At 35.1% G+C, this 22,004-nt stretch overlaps 1 protein-coding gene across 7 annotated transcripts in view; it reads left to right on the top strand.

Annotated features, from left to right (window-relative positions):
- The window catches only part of srp (serpent), a 141,424-nt gene that overhangs the window by 89,702 nt on the left and 29,718 nt on the right, over positions 1-22,004 (top strand). The gene's annotated exons all lie outside the window — the stretch shown is intronic.

Below are 22,004 nucleotides of genomic sequence, written 5' to 3'. Positions count from 1 at the left end.
CCCCCGCTTCTTGTCGAATAATCGTGTTAACACTTCCTCAAACTTTTCATACTCAGCGAGCTTTGCACACAGAGTATATTAACTTTGATTGGGTAAAGGTTGGTTGTACAGGTATAAAGGAATCGTGATAGATATAGACGTCCATTAGGCCGGGTCGATTTGTGGGGAGGCAAAAAAATCGCCCATTGCTCTGTGAAAATCATATTCTAGGGATCAAAATAAGAAACTTTGCCCAAGGAACCATACCTCTAAAACGAATTCTGATGTCCCCCCCTTTGGGTCGTAGGGGCAAATTTTGAAAAATCCCACTTTGAAATGCCTATGTTTTTTCTTTTTGTGGCTTATTTTTCTCTTTAGAAATTTATTTAGTCAGAACATATGTAAATGAAAAAATGAATTTAACTTAGTAATAGAAAAGAAATAAAAAAAAACTTATTAGAAATTAGCTCCCCCCCTTTTAAAACCAAGGCATTACTGCGACACAATTGCAGATCGTAAAATTGCTTGTGTTGTTTTTTTTAAGCCACCACAAGACACAGCAGGTAGAATTGAAATTGCCCCTACCCAAAAGTTCGACCCAAAGGGGGGGACATCAGAGTTCGTTTTAGAGGTATGGTTCCTTCGGCACATTTTCTTATTTTGATCCCTAGAATACGATTTTCACAGAGCAATGTGCGATTTTTAAATCGACCCGCCCTAACGTCTATATATCAAACTCATTGGTATCGAAAAAAAATTTGATTGAGCCATGTCCGTCCGTCCGTCCGTCCGTTAACACGATAAATTGAGTAAGTATTGAGATATCTTCACCAAATTTGGTACACGAGCTTTCCTGGACTCAGAATAGATTGGTATTGCAAATGAGCGAAATCGGATGATAACCACGCCCACTTTTTATATATATAACATTTTGGAAAACACAAAAAACCTGATAATTTAGTAAATAATACACCTGGAATGTTGAAAATTGACACGTGGACTGATATTGAGACTCTCGATAAAAATTTGGAAACATTTTTTAAAATGGGTGTGGCACCGCCCACTTGTGATAAAATCAATTTTTCAAATATTATTAATCATAAATCAAAAATCGTTAAACTTATCCTAACAAAATTCGGCAGAGAGGTTGCCTTTACTATAAAAAAAGAAGAAAAAAAAGAAAATGAAAGCTTTGAAGAAAAACTAACGAAATCGGTTAAGGACCACGCCCACTTTTATATAAAAGATTTTTTCACAGGGTCGTGGACGAATAAAATAAGCTATATCTTTGCAAAAAAAGAAATATTTCTAGAAAAAATGGACGAGATCGGTTAAAGACCACGCCCACTTTTATATAAAAGATTTTTAAAAGGGTCGTAGACGAAAATAATGAGCTATATCTGCGGAAAAGAGCTTTGTATCAATAGAATTTTACTTTCTTATTTGAATAATAACATTAAATTGGAAAATAATAAAATTTTTGAAAATGGGTGTGGCACCGCCCCTTTTATGACCAAGCAATTTTCTATCTTTCGTGAGCCATAACTCGAAGAAAAATTAACGGATCGTAATAAAATTGGGTACACAAATTTTCCATAGAGCAGGAAATATTTCTAGTAAAAATGGACGGGATCGGTTAAAGACCACGGCAACTTAGATATAAAAAAAGTTCAAAAGGGTCGTAGACTAGAATAATAAGCTATAACTTAGCGAAAAATAATTTTGAATCAATGATATTTCACTTATCAAGTTTTATTGTAAGAGGAAATGAGGAGACATTTTTTTTAAACGGGCAGTTCCACGTGTTATGTAGAAAAGTAATTTATCTGAAATGAAATGTACAATTGAAGCTCACGCTGAGTATATTATATTCGGTTACACTCGAATTTATACACCTTTACTGGTTTGAAATTAACTTCAGTTTTTGTGTTAAAAATTACGATTTTCTTGAAACGCCCATGTTTGCAAGAAAGAAGTTCCCAGAAGGCTTTTCTGAATTTTTAGAATAAAATGCCATTTTCATTTTTTGAATCTAAAATCTTTCTGAACCACATACATATATGATCAAATCAAAGGCTTAAATTTTAAACTTAAAACAAATTTATTAAAATTTCCTTTTTACATGCAAATTTGCTTTCGCAAAAAAATTCCAATGTTTCATCATAAAGCTTTCAAATACAAGCAGCTGATGCATATGATAATAGTCCAATGCTTAAACTCCTGTTTAGGTGATTCTCGTGTCTACGGATATTCGTTTTTTCTTTAACTAAGTATGCGTCCGCCGTAGTGCGCAGGTAGTGTTCGCGACTCACTTACCTAAGGCCTCCTAAGATACAGTTTTTCTAAGCGCGATCGCCTCTCGTCAGTAGTTTGGCATACCCTCCGAGTGTATTTCTGTCGTAAAAACCTTCTCATCAAAACTTACCAGATACCGCTCCGAGTCGACAAAAAAAGAATTATGTGAGCAAGCTTAGCTTTAACGATAAACGATGCTTAGCAATTTATGCCAAATTTTGGCGATTTTCGAGCTAAACGTACCTTAGATTTGAGCTCAACAAGTAGAAATGCATGTCGATAGATAGGTCAGGTGAAATATACAGAGAACTTTATAAAAGTTTTTTATTTTTTTTATTTTACCCACGTATTTTGCATGTTTACAAATCATTAGAAAATTTGAATAAATTTTGCATGTTTACCAATCAAAAATAATTTCAAATCATTAGGCGATTTGAACGAATTTCTTCGTTAAATATATTTGATGATTATTTTTTATACCTTTCATGAACATGAACTTTGGTCCGATGTTTGTAACGTTGAGAAATATAGTAGACTCACCATTAAGTATACTGCATTGATCAGGGCGACGAACTGAGTTGATATAGCCATGTCCGTCTGTCCGTCCGTATGTATGTTTGAACGCAAACTAGTCCCTCAAATTTTGAGATATGTCAATGAAATTTGGCACAAGGATGCATTTTTGTATTATATTAAACATTTTTCGGATCCGGTAGGATCGGACCACTATAAAATATATCTCCCATACAACCGATCGTTCAGATAAGACGATTTTGGTCAATTCTGCCGCAATTTAGAAAGTATAAACGTGAAACTCGGTGATATATATTCCAATGTATCATAGAAGATATCCTGAAAAATCTCTGCGATCGGAGCTATATATAGTATATATCCCATACAACCGATCGTTCAGATAGAAAGATTTTTGGCAATTTCTCCCTTAATTTCCAATATAAAAACGTGAACCTTGGTGATATATATTCTAATATATCGTAGAAGATTTCATGAAAAAATCATTTCGATCGGAGCTATATATAATATATATCCCGTACAACCGATCGTTCAGATAAGGGGGTTTTTTGGCATTTCTTATTTTATATTTATCTTAAAAATTGTACAACTGTTCACTATATATTTCCTATCTTATACATCCTATTATTTGGAGATTACGAACGGCATAAGATTATTGTTCAGCACCATTCATGAAAGGTATAAATTCTTACTTTAAATACCTTAAATTTTTCGTTTAATCACAAATAACACTGTGTGATACCAAGAAATACATGACAAGTTATACCATTTTTCTAGTATATCTCGAAGATCTTAGAAAGAGGGCATACAAGATTTTCTCCAGACACCCAAAAAAAAAAAAACTCGGTTTTTTCGTACCTTTGGACTCTTGCGAGACTATAACTTTGTTCGCTATAACCCGATTTTCAGTTTATCTCCCGATACTATATAAAAAGGGATTTAGATCTTTCCAATGATATATATGTATATCAACTAGGAAAACATAACACAACTGTGAAAATTTTGCCAATGAGCAAATTTTTTTAAATTTTTTTCGGGTTTCGTCAACTTTGGTATACAATTCATAAAAATACTATAGCAACCCTGCATTGCACCAAAACTGTTAATTAATTAGGAGTTCAATGCGTATTAATTTTCTTATATATGCTGAAAACTGAATGAGTTATTAAAATTAAAAAAAAAAAATTTTAAAAATTTAAAATTGTATCAAAGCGGCTAAGAAATGTTTACTAAGCCCATTGCAGACTAATTTTAAAATCACCCTTTGCAGACTAACAATCTCTTCGCAGACTGTAACTTATGTACTTTTTAACCGATTTTAAACACTTTACCAGTTTTGGATAGAAAAAAAACCTCATTCGTTAAAATAGCATACCCATATTTTAGGATATTTTTGTAAATTTGTGCATATTTAACCAACAAACCAATTAATAAAAAAAAAAAAATATTTAATGCATTAAGTGAAAAATACTATAAAAGAAAAATACTTGCTAATATATTTTGTGTCGTATTCATTGCGAAAAATGTTAGAAAACCTACTTACGAGTGGGAAAAATAATTTCACTTGCAAAGTGTGGCAGCACCCTTAGCCAAAGCAAATGTCAAATTCTTCTTCTTATGCTTTGCTTGCAACAAAAGTTCGAAGTTGGCTACTTTTTCATGTCAGATGGTGCCGTGTCGCTCGATCTGCCGTTCTCCATTAAAATACGTGCAATCTACTCATCATGCATAAGATTGTGTTAAACGCATCTATGTATATGAAAAACTGAATTTTTTTTTGAAATAATTTTGAAGGTTTTTCTTAGTTTTATTTTTTCGGAATACAAATCTTGCAAACGATTTTTAAGTAACTTCTCATTGAGCTACAAACGTGAAACTTCACAGATAGGTTAAAACACCGTGGCAAAGGAACAAAATGCAAAAAATGTCGTTAGGTGGCGCACGCATCGAAATAATTAGATGGGAATTTGGAAATTTGAAACCTGCTTTTAAGTAACATCTCGATGAGCTAGAGACTTGAAATTACAAACTCAATTCAGAGGCCGATGACAGTATAAAACATAATATGTATGCTAAGAAAAATCGTACGGAACAGGGGGAATATCGCGATTAATTTTTAAGAGACTTCCCATTGAGCTACAATCTGCATACGTAGTTGAGAAGTCAGTGACAGTATATAAAAGTGGAGAAAAACTCCGATGGATTGTGCGCGGAACGAGATATTTAGAAATCTCGTCCGAATTTGGAAAATTCTGCGGATCAGTTTTAAATAGTTTTCATATGAGATAGAGACCTGAAACTTTGAACAAAGCTTAGAGCCCATTGAAGATGCAATACTTAGCATTCAAAATTCCACTTAATGTGCCTGGAATAGAGATATTAGAGAAAATACATACAGAACAGGGGGAAACTTCCAATAGATGAATTCTAATTTGTGCTAGACTAGGAATTATGGAACTAAACAAATTTTCGATACGTTGTGATTCGCTGTGACTGAGATATCTACATGATTTTAATTGATAGTATACTTTGCATGAATTATGAATTTTATTAAGGCAGCGTAGATCTGCGCATTCTTGAGTTATTCGGTTGATTCCGAGCCGACATCTGTTATTGGGTAATCAAAAGTTTCTCCTAGTCAACACTTCCACTCAATTCATAACAAGTATTGTATGCATTCTGAATTCATAAAATTAAGTTTTTCTCCTTTTATAAAATTTAATTTCTCATAAATATTTTGACAATTAACAATTGTTTTTGTTTTTATCGGCCTGTTGATAAATGATTAAAGGTTCGATTCGAGCTCAAGGCCAGAACAATAATTTTTTTCTAATGATAATTACTGTTTTTTTTTTTTTTATGATTTGTAGGCTAGTCTGATCTAATTTATGTTGTAAGTGTAGAATTTTTGTTTACTTTAAAAATACTGTGTTAATTTATATGTATGTGCTTTTCATAAAATATTTTTTGTTTGTTTATTTAATTTGAAAATAAATAGTGTTGCCCCTGAGGATGCTGAAATATTCAGCGAAACGTCGGGCGTAAGGTTAATTAATCGTTTTATTTGCACCAGCATAAATTAGATCAGACTAGCCTACAAATCATAAAAAATAAAAATTATCGAACTGATCGCAAAAAACCCAACAAGATAATTATTGTTATTTTTAAATTTTTCTAAATTTGAAAAATTGTATTAAAGCGTGTTGATGATGAAGGCTTAGCACCCTTCGAAATGGATCTATCTGTGCAGCTATGGCAGGTTTCTGAAAAATTTTCTACTTACTATTCCAAAAACAAAATACAATTTTTCAAATTTAGAAAAATTAAAAAATAACAATAATTATCATTAGAAAAAAATTATTGTTCTGGCCTTGAGCTCGAATCGAACCTTGAATCATTTTGACAATTTCAATGTCAAAATTTTTAAATCAATGTTCAGCAAGAACATGTCTGACTCTTGTTGATTTATATAAAGGAAGTGCTTAAAATTTTTTTATTTCCTTTTTATTTAAACATTTCTATTCACATTTTTTTACTGCCGTAGTGAAAAATAGAGTACTTTAAATTGTTTCTAAACCCATTTTAGTTTGGTGTTTAGTTTAATTTAGCAGTTTTTTGATAATTTTTGAATTCTCTAACTTATCATCTCACATGGGTCCCTGGATATAAGGACATCGAGAGAAACTGCATTGCAGTTGAACTCGCTAGGCAGATTACAACCAGGCAGATTCTTCCCGACCAAGAACGCTTAGGTATGCCCCTGTCCACAGGCAAGCTAATGCTAAAAGAACACATCCACCATCAGGCCGACGAAAGATGGCTACAAACACCGGTGTGGCGAACATCGAAGGAAACCTGGCCTAAATGGGATCCTAAAAGATCCCGTCACATGTAAAACCTAAATAGAGATACAATTTCTACATTTGTGGGGGCTCTAACTGGTCATTGCCTTATAGGTAGGCATACAGAAACGGTAGGAGCGCCTTATCGTCGATGCTGCAGAGGTTGTAAAGAGGATGAGGAGGAGGAAACGGTGGTTCACCTTATCTGCAACTGCCCGGCACTAAGCGGAGCACGACAGCGCTTTCTGGGTGCTCCATTTCTAGATAATACGAGCCAGGTTGTGGAGCATGACGTCAAGGATCTGGTAGCTTATATCAGGTCCTGAAAATGGTTCGAAGAGGAAAGGTAACGGCGTATTTTCACAGTGGTCCAATTTTTTCCGGGCTTAGTGTGCCCTCGGGTAGCCACCACAACCTAACCTAACCTAACCTAATTTAAATGCGCTTTTGTTAGGTTGAACTGGCCGGCCAACAAAGAACTCGCATAGACTGAATGTGTCCATAGTATTATGCTCTTTTGTAATATTTGATAGAAAAAAAAAACCGGCGGCATATGTATAATTATAAAGATAAACTTATTGAGATTTTTGCCGTTTTCTTAAGCTATTCGAAAAAATAGTATAAACGCATGAATGTAATATTTTGATATATTATACATGATGTGTAAACACGAAGTTGTATGGGCGTGGAAGATATATACATATGCCACTAATTAGTCACAGAATTATAGTGAAATGTAAGCATTTATATGTAACTCCTGTAACAAGTGTAATTTCGCCAGCAAATATAGTAAAATACCAAAATATGTATTATATAGTGACATATATGTAGGTATTTATACATATATGCATTAGGGTGTTCCTTATAAATGAAATAAACAACTTTTCAAACGGTAATAACAAGAACTAAAATATTTCATACACATTTTTTTCCCGATTTTCCCTAATTTTTAAAGTTGAAAGGTGCCTTGAAATGATTTTTTTGATTTTTCATACAAAAAACACAGGAATATTGTTATATTTTATTTGAAATTGCAATGCACATTCTTGTAGGAAATTGAATGGTCTACAAAAAAAAAAAAGTCAGTTCGTTTACATCTTATTCGAGGTTAAAGAGTTAAAGAAGAACTGTAACAAAGAATAACTTCTCAACCAGCGAATTTGTCGAAAGATATGCTTTTCGTTTTATGATGTGAAATTTTCATTTTATAAAACTACTAAAAATTGCAATACTATTGATATGTATGGGAAATCGAAAAACAGTTTAATGTAGCTCTTAGTATTAAACTTTACAGCTGTTTCTTATACACTGCAGCAAAATAAAACAAGTAAAGAAGGCTAAGTTCGGGTGTAACCGAACATTACATACTCAGCTGAGAGCTTTGGAGACAAAATAAGGGAAAATCACCATTTAGCAAAATGAACCTAGGGTAACCCTTGAATGTGTTTGTATGACATGGGTTTCAAATGGAATGGAATAAAACAAGTAAGGAAGGCTAAGTTCGGGTGTAACCGAACATTACATACTCAGCTGAGAGCTTTGGAGACAAAATAAGGGAAAATCACCATTTAGCAAAATGAACCTAGGGTAACCCTTGAATGTGTTTGTATGACATGGGTTTCAAATGGAATGGAATAAAACAAGTAAGGAAGGCTAAGTTCGGGTGTAACCGAACATTACATACTCAGCTGAGAGCTTTGGAGACAAAATAAGGGAAAATCACCATTTAGCAAAATGAACCTAGGGTAACCCTTGAATGTGTTTGTATGACATGGGTTTCAAATGGAATGGAATAAAACAAGTAAGGAAGGCTAAGTTCGGGTGTAACCGAACATTACATACTCAGCTGAGAGCTTTGGAGACAAAATAAGGGAAAATCACCATTTAGCAAAATGAACCTAGGGTAACCCTTGAATGTGTTTGTATGACATGGGTTTCAAATGGAAGGAAGAGTATTTTAAGAGGGAGTGGGCCATAGTTCTATAGGTGGACGCCATTTAGGGATATCGCCATAAAGGTGGACCAGGGCTGACTCTAGAATGTGTTTGTACGATATGGGTATCAAATTAAAAGTATTAATGAGGGTTTTAAAAGGGAGTAGCCCTTAGTTGTATATGTGAAGGCGTTTTCGAGATATCGATCAAAATTTGGACCAGGGTGACCCAGAACATCTTCTGCCGGGTACCGCTAATTTATTTATATATACCACGAACAGTATTCCTGCCAAGATTCCAAGGCCTTTTGATTTCGCCCTGCAAAACTTTTTCATTTCATTCTACTTAATATGGTAGGTGTCACACCAATTTTACAAAGTTTTTTTCTAAAGTTATATTTTGCGTCAATAAACCAATCCAAATACCATGTTTCATCCCTTTTTTCGTATTTGGTATAGAATTATGGCATTTTTTTCGTTTTTGGAAATTTTCGATATCGAAAAAGTGGGCGTGGTCATAGTCGGATTTCTTCCATTTTTTATTCCAATACAAAGTGAGTTCATATAAGTACGTGAACTGAGTTTAGTAAAGATATATCGATTTTTTCTCAAGTTATCGTGTTAACGGCCGAGCGGAAGGACAGACGGTCGACTGTGTATAAAAACTGGGCGTGGCTTCAACCGATTTCGCCCATTTTCACAGAAAACAGTTACCGTCATAGGATCTATGTCTCCACCAAATTTCACAAGGATTGGTAAATTTTTGTTCGACTTATGGCATTAAAAGTATTCTAGACGAATTAAATGAAAAAGGGCGGAGTTACGCCCATTTTGAAATTTTCTTTTATCCTTGTATTTTGTTGCACTATATCATTACTGGAGTCAAATGGTGACATAATTTACTTTTATACTGTAAAGATATAAAATTTTTTATTAAAATTTGACTTAAAAAATTTTTTTTTTTTAAAGTGGGCGTGTTCGTCATCCAATTACGATAATTTTTATTTAGCATACATATAGTAATAGGGGTAACGTGCCTACCAAATTTCATCATGATATCTTCAACGACTGCCAAATTACAGCTTGCAAAACTTTTAAATTACCTTCTTTTAAAAGTGGGCGGTTCCACGCCCATTGTCCAAAATTTTTCAAGTTTTCTATTTTGCGTCTTAAGGTCAACGCACCTACCAAGTTTCATCGCTTTATCCGTCTTTGGTAATGAATTATCGCACTTTTTCGGTTTTTCGAAATTTTCGATATCGAAAAAGTGGGCGTGGTTGTAGTCCGATTTCGTTCATTTGAAACAGCGATCTGAGATGAGCGCCCAGAAACCTACGTACCAAATTTCATCAAGATACCTCAAAATTGACTCAAGTTATCGTGTTTACAGACGGACGGACAGACGAACGGACATGGCAAATTGAATTTCTTTTTTCACCCAGATCATTTTGATATACAGAAGTCTATATCTCGATTAGTTTATGCCGCTACGGATTACCGTTTTGCGAACAAAGTTAATATACTCTGTGAGCTCTGCTCAGCTGAGTATAAAAACGATGGATCTGGTAATGCGACACATGTAATCTGATGTATATTGTGCGCAGAATCCCAATACGCTGCAAAAATTGGTTTTGGCTTAACTTCAAAAATGCAATAAAAAATTAGCGACGATTGATTTTTTTTGTTGCGGTATGATTAGTACCGGAAAAATGATGAAAATTGATAATAAAAATACAAATAATCATGAACCGATAACAAAACTGTCCCAAAACAGTTTTCAAAAAATTCTAAAGTTAAGAAAAAGTATAACTGACACCCGAAGTTTTTCGGAAATGGTTCCAAATGGGTTATAGAAGAGTCTCGTAATAATTACAAAACAATCCCGAAGTGATCCTAAAATGATCCTTTAACTCTCCCGAAATGGTTTCAATATATTACATAAATGATCTTGAAATTATTCCAAAGTGATATCTAAAATAGCCCCGAAATGATACCGAGATTGTTTTAAATTGTTTCTAAAATAGCTTCGAAATTATTCTGTAAATAATCAGGAAGTGATTCTGAAATTGTCCACTAATTTCAGCGAAGCAGTTTCAAAATGTTTCTGGAAACAATTCAGAAGTATTCCGGAAGTGATACCGAAATGTTTACGAAACACTTCCGCAATAGCATCAAAATGCTCCAGTAATATACGATACAGTTCCATCACCTTCAAAACTTGATCGAAGTGCATCAAACCGTTACGGATGAATAAAGATGGAGTTTGGCGCCATATTAGTTGATAGTGAATCTGATGGTGTGTCAATCTTTCTTTTCCAATTTCTTCTACTTCACTGGGTCTATAGCATAAGGAAACTTTGCAAAAAGCGTCCAAATGTTTTTTTGTGTCACACAGTGTTATTTTATGATGGCAAAGTGCATATGGTAGAGTGCCAATTTTGTGAGGCGCGAGCAAAAGGCACGTGCTTTTTTGCCAATTTCGATCGCCAAGTTGTAATGTGATTTAATTTTTTTTTTTTTTCTTGTGCTAGCTTAAATACTATATAGCAAGTCATATTCACCTGTAGTTTCATAAACATATCTACACAAATATAGATATGTATGTACATTAGAGTGGCCCTTCGTTGTATGGAGGAAAAAAGTGTTGGGATTTTCGATCTCACCGCCTAGAATAATGCGAATAGCGCAGTATCAAATATATACCAATTCCTATGCCATCTATTAAGATTTAGAGGTTGCGCAAGGAGCTTGAAGTGCTGAAAAAGGATGAATTTTAAACACTTCAAGTGTTGTTGTTGTTGTTGTTGTAGCCATGGCAGAACGATACAAGGTGGCAGCATGGTGACATACATACAAACATAAATAAAAATTCCATGTACTTTGTTTTTGTAAATTCGATGGAATATGTCAAAGTCGTACCGCGCCGGATGTTGATGTATCAAATCAAATAAAAAAAAGTTTATAATCGGGTGTCCCATGCTGCCACCTTGTATCGTTCCGCCATGGTTGTAGCGATAAAGACACTCTCCGAAAGTTTTGGCAAATATTATCGATGTTGATGATTCTTTGTCGGATATAGATCCGATACCTCCCGGTCACACCCACCATTAAAGTACTAGCCCGACCATCTCGGGAACGATTTAGTATGACCACATGTAACCTTCGGGGCAATCCAACCAGATCCGTGAGGGACTTGGGATCTCCAGAGCCTCGGCTGCTAAAGAAACACGATTCGCCACGTGTAGGTGAGAATGACAACTGGGTTGGAGAAGCTATAAATTGCGTTGGCAACCCCTTGAAATGGTTGCGCCAGACAAAACCCTCTGAATCAGTTTGGTATTTTAGTCGCCTCTTACGACAGACATACCTGCCGCGGGTATATACTAAGCGCCCTAATCCACTGGGGGTTAATAACAGAGCTAAAGGCTTAAATATAATATAAATGAAAAAAGTTTTTCTTCTTTCGAAGAAAGTTTACAACACCAGTCATGAAAAAAATTCTCGAAATTAAACAGGGCCCGTTTTCGTTTTACGATCCGTGATCGAAACTCATTTTTTAAATCACAATAGGTCTGAAAAGGTGGATTGGATTAACGGCATATTTGAATTAGCGACAAATAGTACTCGTTGGATCCATTATTTATTATAATTTTCAAAAAAGGTTTGACAGTTTGACAGCATAGTTATCGCTTGAGTGAAAATGGTTTTCAGTCACTGATCGTATCACGTAATACGGGCCCAGAATTCGATAGCGTTTTGAAGCTTGAGTATAGTTAAAGTCAAATTGAGTGAGCTATAAACCTGCTTACTCAAAAAATTTCTAAAAATTCATAATCAAAAGTTGAAATTTTGCGCGTAATTGAAATCTTGGCATCTCTTTTATTTTAGAACTTTTTTATTATTTGAGCGATTTTTGTAATTTTAAATGCGTTTGAAAGCAAAAACTGTAGAGAGTATTGATAACAAGTGAGAAACAATTCCGCACACAATAAATTAATTAGAGTGGCCCAAAGAAATGTAAAAATTCGCAATTTTTAACACGCTTATATTAGCTTCACTTCGATGTATGCTTGATGGTAATTCTCTTGGCTAGGCGAGCAAAGGAGAGTTAGACCCATCTAGCGGCAATTATTTAAGACTCGCCGCAGTGGTTAAATAACTAGCTACAAAACGAGTCGTGCTTAATAGCGGAGACACAAACCTCTGTGCTACGGTTCTATCAACATCAAATATCTAAGCGGATTGTAGATACTAAAACATCACCAAGTTTGCGTGTTTTTTGAGTTTTTTATACTTACAGTGCTTTGCACACAGAGTATTTCAACTTTGATTGGATAACCGTTGGCTGTGCAAGTATAAAGGAATCGAGATAGATATAGACATCCATATATCAAACTCATTGGTATCGAAAAAAAATTTGATTGAGCCATGTCCGTCCGTCCGCTTGCCCGTTAACACGATAACTTGAGTAAATATTGAGATATCTTCACCAAATTTGGTACACGAGTTTATCTGGACCCAAAATAGATTGGTATTGGAAATGGGCGAAATCGGATGATAACCACGCCCACTTTTTATATATATAACATTTTGGAAAACACAAAAAACCTGATTATTTAGTAAATAATACACCTACGATGTTGAAATTTGACATGTGGACTGATATTGAGACTCTTGATAAAAATTTGAAAACATTTTTTTAAAATAGGCGTGGCACCGCCCACTTGTGATAAAATCAATTTTACAAATATTACTAATCATAAATCAAAAATTGTTCAACCTATCGTAACAAAATTCGGCAGAGAGGTTGCCTTTACTATAAAGAATGCTGAAATCGGTTAAGGACCACGTCCACTTTTATAAAAAAAAATATTTTTAAAAGGGTCGTGGACGAATAAAATAAGCTATATCTTTGCAAAAAAAGAGCTTTATATCAATGGTATTTCATTTCCCAAGTGGATTTATAACAATAAATAGGAAACACGTCAAATTTAAAAAAATGGGCGTGGCACTGGCCCTTTTATGACTAAGCAATTTTCTATGTTTCGGGAGCCATAACTCGAAGAAAAATTAACGGATCGTAATAAAATTGGGTACACAAATTTGCTCTATAGCAGAAAATATTTCTAGTAAAAATGGACGGTATCGGTTAAAGACCACGGCAACTTAGATATACAACAAGTTCAAAAGGGTCGTAGACTAGAATAATAAGCTATTACTTAACGAAAAATAGTTTGAAATCAATGATATTTCACTTATCAAGTTTTATTGTAAGAGAAAATGGGGAGACATTTTTTTAAGCGGGCGGTGCCACGTGTTATGTAGAAAAGTAATTTATCTGAAATGAAAGGTACAATTGAAGCTCACGCTGAGCAGTTACACCCGAACTTAGACACATTTACTTGTTTTAAACTATATTTATTATAATTACAAACTCCTTGCGCAACCTCTAAATATTTTTCGATTGGCCTAATATTTTGCACAGTGAAATCGAGATTCGTAGCACTTTGAAAACTAAGGGCCACCCTAATGTATATAAATACTTATGTACAAGCGAATGCACTACTACAGTACATTTTCCGTATGCCGTTGCATTATCTGGATGACTAACTGCATCGTGATCGACAATTGATTTTTAATATAATTTATAATTAAAAAAAAAAAACAACACAAAGACTGCAGCCCAGTGCATGAATAGCAGATATTTACTCACCTGTGCATGTGCGTACTTACTACAATACCTTCTTCCCTTCTTTATACTATTCTCTCTAACTAATAAATCAATGCGCATCCAGCATTCATTGAGAAGCTCGAGTCAGCCTGTGGACTACACATACTCACAGATACGTACATATGGATGACGAGCGTCACAGTCTGTCTTCACATAAACATATTCATTATTAGCGTGAGCATATCGTATTACCATAAAATAATATTATAATGTCATAACAACAATGAGCAAGTCAGCTGAAGAAGAAGAAGAAGTTAAAAATAAGCAACAACAAAAACTAAAAAATAAACAGTAGTGTAGCTTTGAAAACAAAATATGCACTCTAACGTTTATTCATACCCTTATGCATATATGTATATGTATTTGTAGCTTTAAATATGTGGGAGTGTAATACATATGTGTTTAATGTCGTACAATTGTAGGAATATGAAAAAAGTCGAGCAGTGAAAAACATGCCTCATTTTCTATGCAAACATGCCAACTCAGGTGTTTTCTGTGCCACTGCATACGCTTACCAAGTCACCTCCTATTCCCCCTCTCAACAATTACCTGCTGCTTTTATTGCTATGCGACAATTTAGCGTAGCGAATGCGTCGTCGTTCGGAAGGTCCGAGGTGCGGCAAAAGGCGAAAGTGTTAGCAGCAACACAATTCCCAATGACTTACACTTAGACATACAATTTTTTTGTAAATAAAAAATACTTATTAGCAAAGAGGATAAATATAATAAAAGCCACCAGTCTGGTACGAGTGGCGATTATCGCGCTGGAAATCAAAAAATTGATGCCGAATGTTTTCTAAGAGGGACATTTTTGAATTGTCTCGCATTTATTCATGCGGTCTAGGCACCTTGTACAACTATGATTTTTGGAAAGAGAATTAATTAATTAATTAAATACAGTCGGAGAAATAAACACAAATACCCCATGAAAATGTATAGAAGACATTTTATGCACATCTCGCCAAAAAAAAAAAAAAAAAAACACCAGCGACTACCTCTTAGAAAACATCGAGCAAATGGCAGCGAGTAACGAGTGACGTCTCTTATCATATTTTAAACTGGAGACATTGGTGCTTTATCGGTAACCGTATCGGTAACCTTTTAACAGCTGATTCGACCAACCTTATGAGAATCAATACAATCGATTATTGGTGCCGCTAAGGTCGTAACCGTATCGTAGCCAACCAATTGGGTTTTGGTTTACCGTCGTAACGATAAACAGCTGATTACGTTAGGGATACGGATACAGCGATACGACATACGGCACGAATGACTCCGGCTTTATCCTTTGTTATTAGTATGATTGGGCGCAGGTTATTAACTTCAAACCAGGGCCCGTATTACGTGTTATGATCCGTGATCGAGACTCATTTTTTAAATCACAATAGCTCTGAAATGGTGGATCGAATTAAGGGCATCTGCGAACAAGCGACAAAGAGTACTCGTTAGATCTTCTTTCTTCTATTCTAATTCAAAATTTTTTCAATTAACAAAAAATTTATCATAACAATAATAATGATAAAATAATTATTTTTAGGCCTTGAGCTCGATTCGAACACGCGATCTTTTGAATTTACAGTATTAAAAAACGAAGACTTTATATTTTTTTCTTGCGTTTCCGATATAGTTCGCCCCCGGCTGAAAATTGTTGCTGTTTTGTTTCTATTATTGCCTGTTCGTTTATTATTTTATTTATGCAATTAGATATGTTAGGGTGTGTCCCAAACGCACTTTGAATGACGTTGTGCCAACTTTCGATGGAATCAGGCCCGTCGAGAGGGGGGGGGGGGCGAGGGGGTCATTTACCCCGGGCCCGGGATTTGAGGGGCCCTGGAATCTCAAAATGCTATCCAAGCTTTTTGCTTACAGAAAATAAACAAACCACACCTTTAATCACCTTTCGTATATAGCAATCATTTTAAATTTCAACAAATTTAAAAAATCTCTTAACGTGCCTGCACCCCGCATAACGTGTTGTTGGTTTTTGGCGTCGGCTTTGTAGCATAAAGTTGAATTCGTTTTCTGTTGCTGCAGAAAAATTCGGTATGATGCAAATTCTTATACAGCGATATCTATACATGTATGTATGTATGTAAAAACTTTGGCGATAACAGTTTTTTGAAAAAAAAAAACACATATCTTTTGGGTTTTGGCGAGTGTTTCGGTCGAAAAAATTACTCTTTCCCGATTTTTTTCTGCAGACTCGTAAATATACATGTATATACAAATGCATATAAATATGTAAAAGATGGTTATTTTGATTTTGAGAATTCGTTCATTTTATTATGGGGGCCCGTATTTTTTTTGCCCCCGGGCCCCGATTTTCTCTCGGCGGCCCTGGATGAAATTCTTTTTACGGACTTCACCCAATTTGGTGATATTATACATATTCCATAATTCGATTGAATATAACGCCTTCTTTCGACGTTGCTGTGTTCCAGGCTGAAAAAAAAAATTCAGAAGTAAAATTTCAGAAGTCAAAATTAAGAAGGTAATCAGACCGCAGAAACCATTAAATTTTGTGCAAATTCTGAATTTTGACTTCTGAAATTTTACTTCTGAAATTTGACTTCTGAATTTTGACTTCTCAAATTTGACTTCTGAAATTTGACTTCCGAATTTTGACTTCTGAAATTTGATTTCTGAATTTTTGTTTCTGAGTTTTGACTCCTGAATTTTGGCTTTCTGGAAAAATGTGTTTCTGTATTTTTGTTTTCGGAATTTATAGAGGAAACCATAGTTATCACTTGAGTGAAAATGGTTTTCAGTCACTGATCGTAACACGTAATATGGTCCTAGATGTAATTTCAAAAAAGGCGATGCTGTTAGTATCGGAAAGCCCTCGAAACATTTGCAAAACGGGCGAGATAAAATTAGAGTTGAATGTCGTAGCCGTGATGTCTAGTTTTAATATGAATGCCTAGCTGAGATCACCGCTGCCTATGCCATAAATTGTCGTTAATCAGAAACATTAAGTGTTCTCAGATCGTTCACCACCTGTTAAAAGGGGTTTTCGTAATCCCTTGTCAAATTTGATTTAGAGACAAACCGGTTTTGGCATTTTAAAAAACGAGAACAGGCACTAAAGCTGAGACCACGCAAAATCGAAACAAAATTGGCCATGACGAATGAAAATAGAGTAACGGAAAATCAACCGAGGAAGTTTTTTTCGAGTTTATCGATGTTTGCATAGAACTCATACATCTTATCATAAAGTGTTCGTTGCAAGGATCATGAATATCTGTAAGAACTATACTCTCGAATGCTCCCTGAGCTGTTTCGTGAGACGTGCCAGCGTCTATCTTCACATAATTGCTGGACGGATACGAGAAGTGTCTTGTATTGGATTATAGTTTTTGAAGGTCGAGAAATTTTATTTTTCAAATACTTTACAGAACAAATATGAAATATCCAAAGAAAACACATTTTCAAATGTTCAATACTTAAAGTATTTGAAAAATAAAATTTTGTATGGAAAATCTTCAAGTCCAAGGTGTGGAAATGAAAATATCTATCATCAATACTGCGGGCCATTTTTTTCTCAACGGAATATCATAGAGAGTAAAATTTTGCGTATGTCCTTTCCTTACGTGCAAAAATGTGCTCCAGAACATTTTTTTCCACGGTTTTTGCAACAATTTTAAAAATAGAAATTTATTTCACATAAATTAAAAATGTGCTCTTAAAGAGTTTTTAATTACAAGCAAATTGGTGGTAGTTGAGGGGTCGATTGCTAATACGCTACCAAAAATATCGAGAGAGAGCTCTCAAAAGACGCGTATTGACCTCGACAACAATAATCTAAGGCGGAAAAGAAAAATTGTATATCTGCCGGGAGATATTTGCAGTTGAAGTTGGCTATTTTCATATGGTTGTTGTAATGTTGCTATACCCACAAAAAAATTGTAAATATAATTGTTTTGCGCGGATATAGTTTTGGTCTCAAAAACGGTGTTGGACCCACCCAGGGTAATTTTTTATAAGCGCGTCCGAAGGCCCCCGGTATCGGAGGGACCCGCGGGTCATTTTTCGGTTTTTGTTTAATTTCTTTTGAACCAGTTAAAATTTTTCTTTTTCGCCTTCGGTTTATTAATACTGAGGTTCATACGCGTCATTTGACACCTCTCTCGATATTTTTGGTAGCGTATTAGCAATCGACCCCTGAACTAGACTTTTACCGAATTGTCAAAATCGGTGGAACCTATCGGGTGCTATTCAACTTTAAAAGAAAAGGTCAAAGAAAATTCAAATGGCGATAATTAATGATACATTATTTTTTGGAAAAATCGAAGGCGAGCATTTGTTTGTATTATCGATAGCTATCAAATAATATCTTTGTTGCTGAAAAATAAATTATGACGTTTTTCGGTGATCACTTTCAGAAATTTTCACTCTGTTGCCCTAAACATAACATTTATTTACATTGTTATTATTACATTGTTTTATTAAAATTATATAGGTACTAGCAGACTCGGCAGACGTTGTTCTGCCCTAAATTTGGCCTATCTGCATACATTTTAATAAGCTTTTTCCGTCTAACTCTGCCCTATCTCTCTACACTTTTTCCTAATCTCTTTATTCACTCCTCCCTCCGTCTTTTTCGCTTCATCTCCATCTTCGTCTCATTTTATCTCTTTCTCTTTCTCAGTCTCCTTCTGTCTTTTCTCTTCTCTCAAGTTTTTCTTCTTCTTCTTCATCTCTTATTGCCAGTCCCAGAGGGTGGTATGTATTTTGTTCCAGTCCCATTCCGAGTCTCAGTCCCAGTCCCACTCCGAGTTTCAGTCTCAGTCCCAGTCCTAGTCCTAATCCCAGTCCCAGTCCGTCTCTATTATACTTCCCGGAAAAAAGCATCGTAAATACTAATATAGGCAAATTTATATACGAAATTTCAGGCAAATCGAATGGGACGTATGTAAATAGGTATGTGGGTTTTATTAATTCATGTCTTTGTTTCGGCTTCGCATGCATATTAATCAGTTTTGCCAGGTTGATGCGACTAAATCGAATATCACAATGAACTTTAGAGCTCTCGGCAACAGCTTTCATTTGATATCCATAATACACGCACATTCTAGGGGTATCCGGGTCCATGTTTCTATGGCCTATATCTCGAGACTGTAGTCACCCAGGTGTGTAAAACTTACTCTGTACTAAAGCATACATCAACAGCTTCAATTTGATACCCATAATGTAAAAACATATTCTAGGTGTATCCAGGTACGCGTTTTGGGCTATATCTCGAGACCCTATCCTCCCAGTTGTATGAAAATTATCCTGTACTATAGCACTCATAAAAAGCTTTCATTTGATATCCATATTGTATAAACACATTCTAGGGGTACCCGGGTCCACGTTTTGGGCTATATCTCGAGACCCTAGCCTCCCAGTTACATGAGAATTATCCGGTACTATAGCACTCATTAACAGCTTTCATTTGATATCCATATTGTATAAACACATTCTAGGGGTACCGGGTCCACGTTTTGGGCTATATCCCGAGACCCTAGCCTCCCAGTTGTATGAAAATTATCCTGTACTATAGCACTCATCAACAGCTTTCATTTGATATCCATATTGTATAAACACATTCTAGGGGTACCCGGGTCCACGTTTTGGGCTAAATCTCGAGGCCCTAGCCTCCCAGTTGTATGAAAATTATCCTGTACTATAGCACTCATTAACAGCTTTCATTTGATATCCATATTGTATAAACACATTCTAGGGGTACCGGGTCCACGTTTTGGGCTATATCCCGACCCCTAGCCTCCCAGTTGTATGAAAATTATCCTGTACTATAGCACTCATCAACAGCTTTCATTTGATATCCATATTGTATAAACACATTCTAGGGGTACCGGGTCCACGTTTTGGGCTATATCCCGAGACCCTAGCCTCCCAGTTGTATGAAAATTATCCTGTACTATAGCACTCATCAACAGCTTTCATTTGATATCCATATTGTATAAACACATTCTAGGGGTACTGGGTCCACGTTTTGGGCTATATCCCGAGACCCTAGCCTCCCAGTTGTATGAAAATTATCCTGTACTATAGCACTCATCAACAGCTTTCATTTCATATCCATATTGTATACACACATTCTAGGGGTACCCGGGTCCACGTTTTGATCTGAAGACCCTAGACACGTAGCGAAAAAAAGGTAGACGTTGGCCGATTCTCAGACCTACACAATATGCTCACAAAATTTCATGAGAATCGGTTCAGCCGTTTCGGAGGAGTTCAGCCTCTAAAACCGTGACAGAAGAATTTTATATATTAGATGAAATGTACACACCCAGTGACGATAAAAGTACCAAATAAAAAATAGAAAAAGTATTTAAAAACAGAATACATACGTACTTTCGAAAATACTTTGAAATCGAAAGCTTACATTTTGCTATTATTAAGCGCTTAACGCAGATCAAAAACAAACATTCAAGAAATATTTTGCATTTTTCTTGAGCATGAAATTAGCAGTAGGCACAAAATTATGGCATTTCACGATGCAAGGCAATTTATACATGAATACCGCTTTTATAAAAATAAAACAAAATTTATGAAACTTTTTGGTGGCGCTTGGATACATACATGAATAGAAAGCGACCTATGAAAAAAATTGTCGCTAGGTGGCGTAAGGATCGATATATTAAAAAAAATCGTATTTGTGGTCCGATTTGGCTCATATTTGGAACAAATATTACATACAGTACGGTTGAAGTGACATAAAAATACTTTGGAGTTCGAGGAGGGACAAGCATACGTGGCGCCGAGTCACATAAAGTCTTTGTCAGGAAAGAGTACTTATAATAATGACGCACTAAATGAACTAAATAGAATGAGAAAGAATAGGCAATTAAAAAAACTAAAAGCTTGAAAATAAAATAATTAAAAAAATTTGTTTAAGTTAAACGGTTTTATTGAAAACAATAGTTACATTAAGTAATAATAATACTAAAGGCTAGCAAATAATTAGGTAGGTCCGAGGTACTAGTCATCACACTCCTCATCAATCTAGGGCGTTGATCAGACAATTAAACAAAAGCATTGGGCGCGTTAAATTTCTATTGATAGTCATAAGTAAGACCAACAGAACCTTAATCAGGTTATGCTACGCCTCACATTTTTACTGGAATGTTTTTCTTGCACGTGCGTTTCAGTTCTTTCACCTTAATGTGGGTTAATATTTCGGTTAATATTTATTGTAAGTACTTATGTATGTACGGTTGAATTAGCAAAACTGTTTGGTTCTTGCAGTAACAATAGTTGCGTTCCAATGTAACTTGATCCAGATACCGATACAAATTTACAATGCAAATACAACAACCGCGCTATGATCCTGATATCTATCTGGATCAATTTCGGAACAACAGAATGCCTGGGTTTTTGATTTGGGTTTTTGTGCAATTTGTTGACAGCATACTCTCTGTACTTGTTAGCACTTGCAGACATATGCACTAGGGCATCCGATATTTAACAAATTTGTTCCACTCGACAACACATAAATTTTTACTTTAAGCTTGAAAACAAATTATTAAGACTATAAAACAATTACATATTATTCATTTTAAATCATGATAGTAAAACTAAGAATTTATAAATTTGAAAAATATAAGAATCACAACATAATGTGCAATTGTTTTCTGTACAAAGCTCCTGAGAGAAGTAAAATTATGAATATCAACATTAGGACGCT

The sequence above is a fragment of the Eurosta solidaginis genome, chromosome 1 (genome assembly GCF_040869045.1).
Source record: "Eurosta solidaginis isolate ZX-2024a chromosome 1, ASM4086904v1, whole genome shotgun sequence".
Classification (NCBI taxonomy): Eukaryota; Metazoa; Arthropoda; class Insecta; order Diptera; family Tephritidae; genus Eurosta; species Eurosta solidaginis.
Note: the sequence above shows the minus strand (reverse complement) of the source record. Positions and strands in the feature narration are given on the sequence as shown.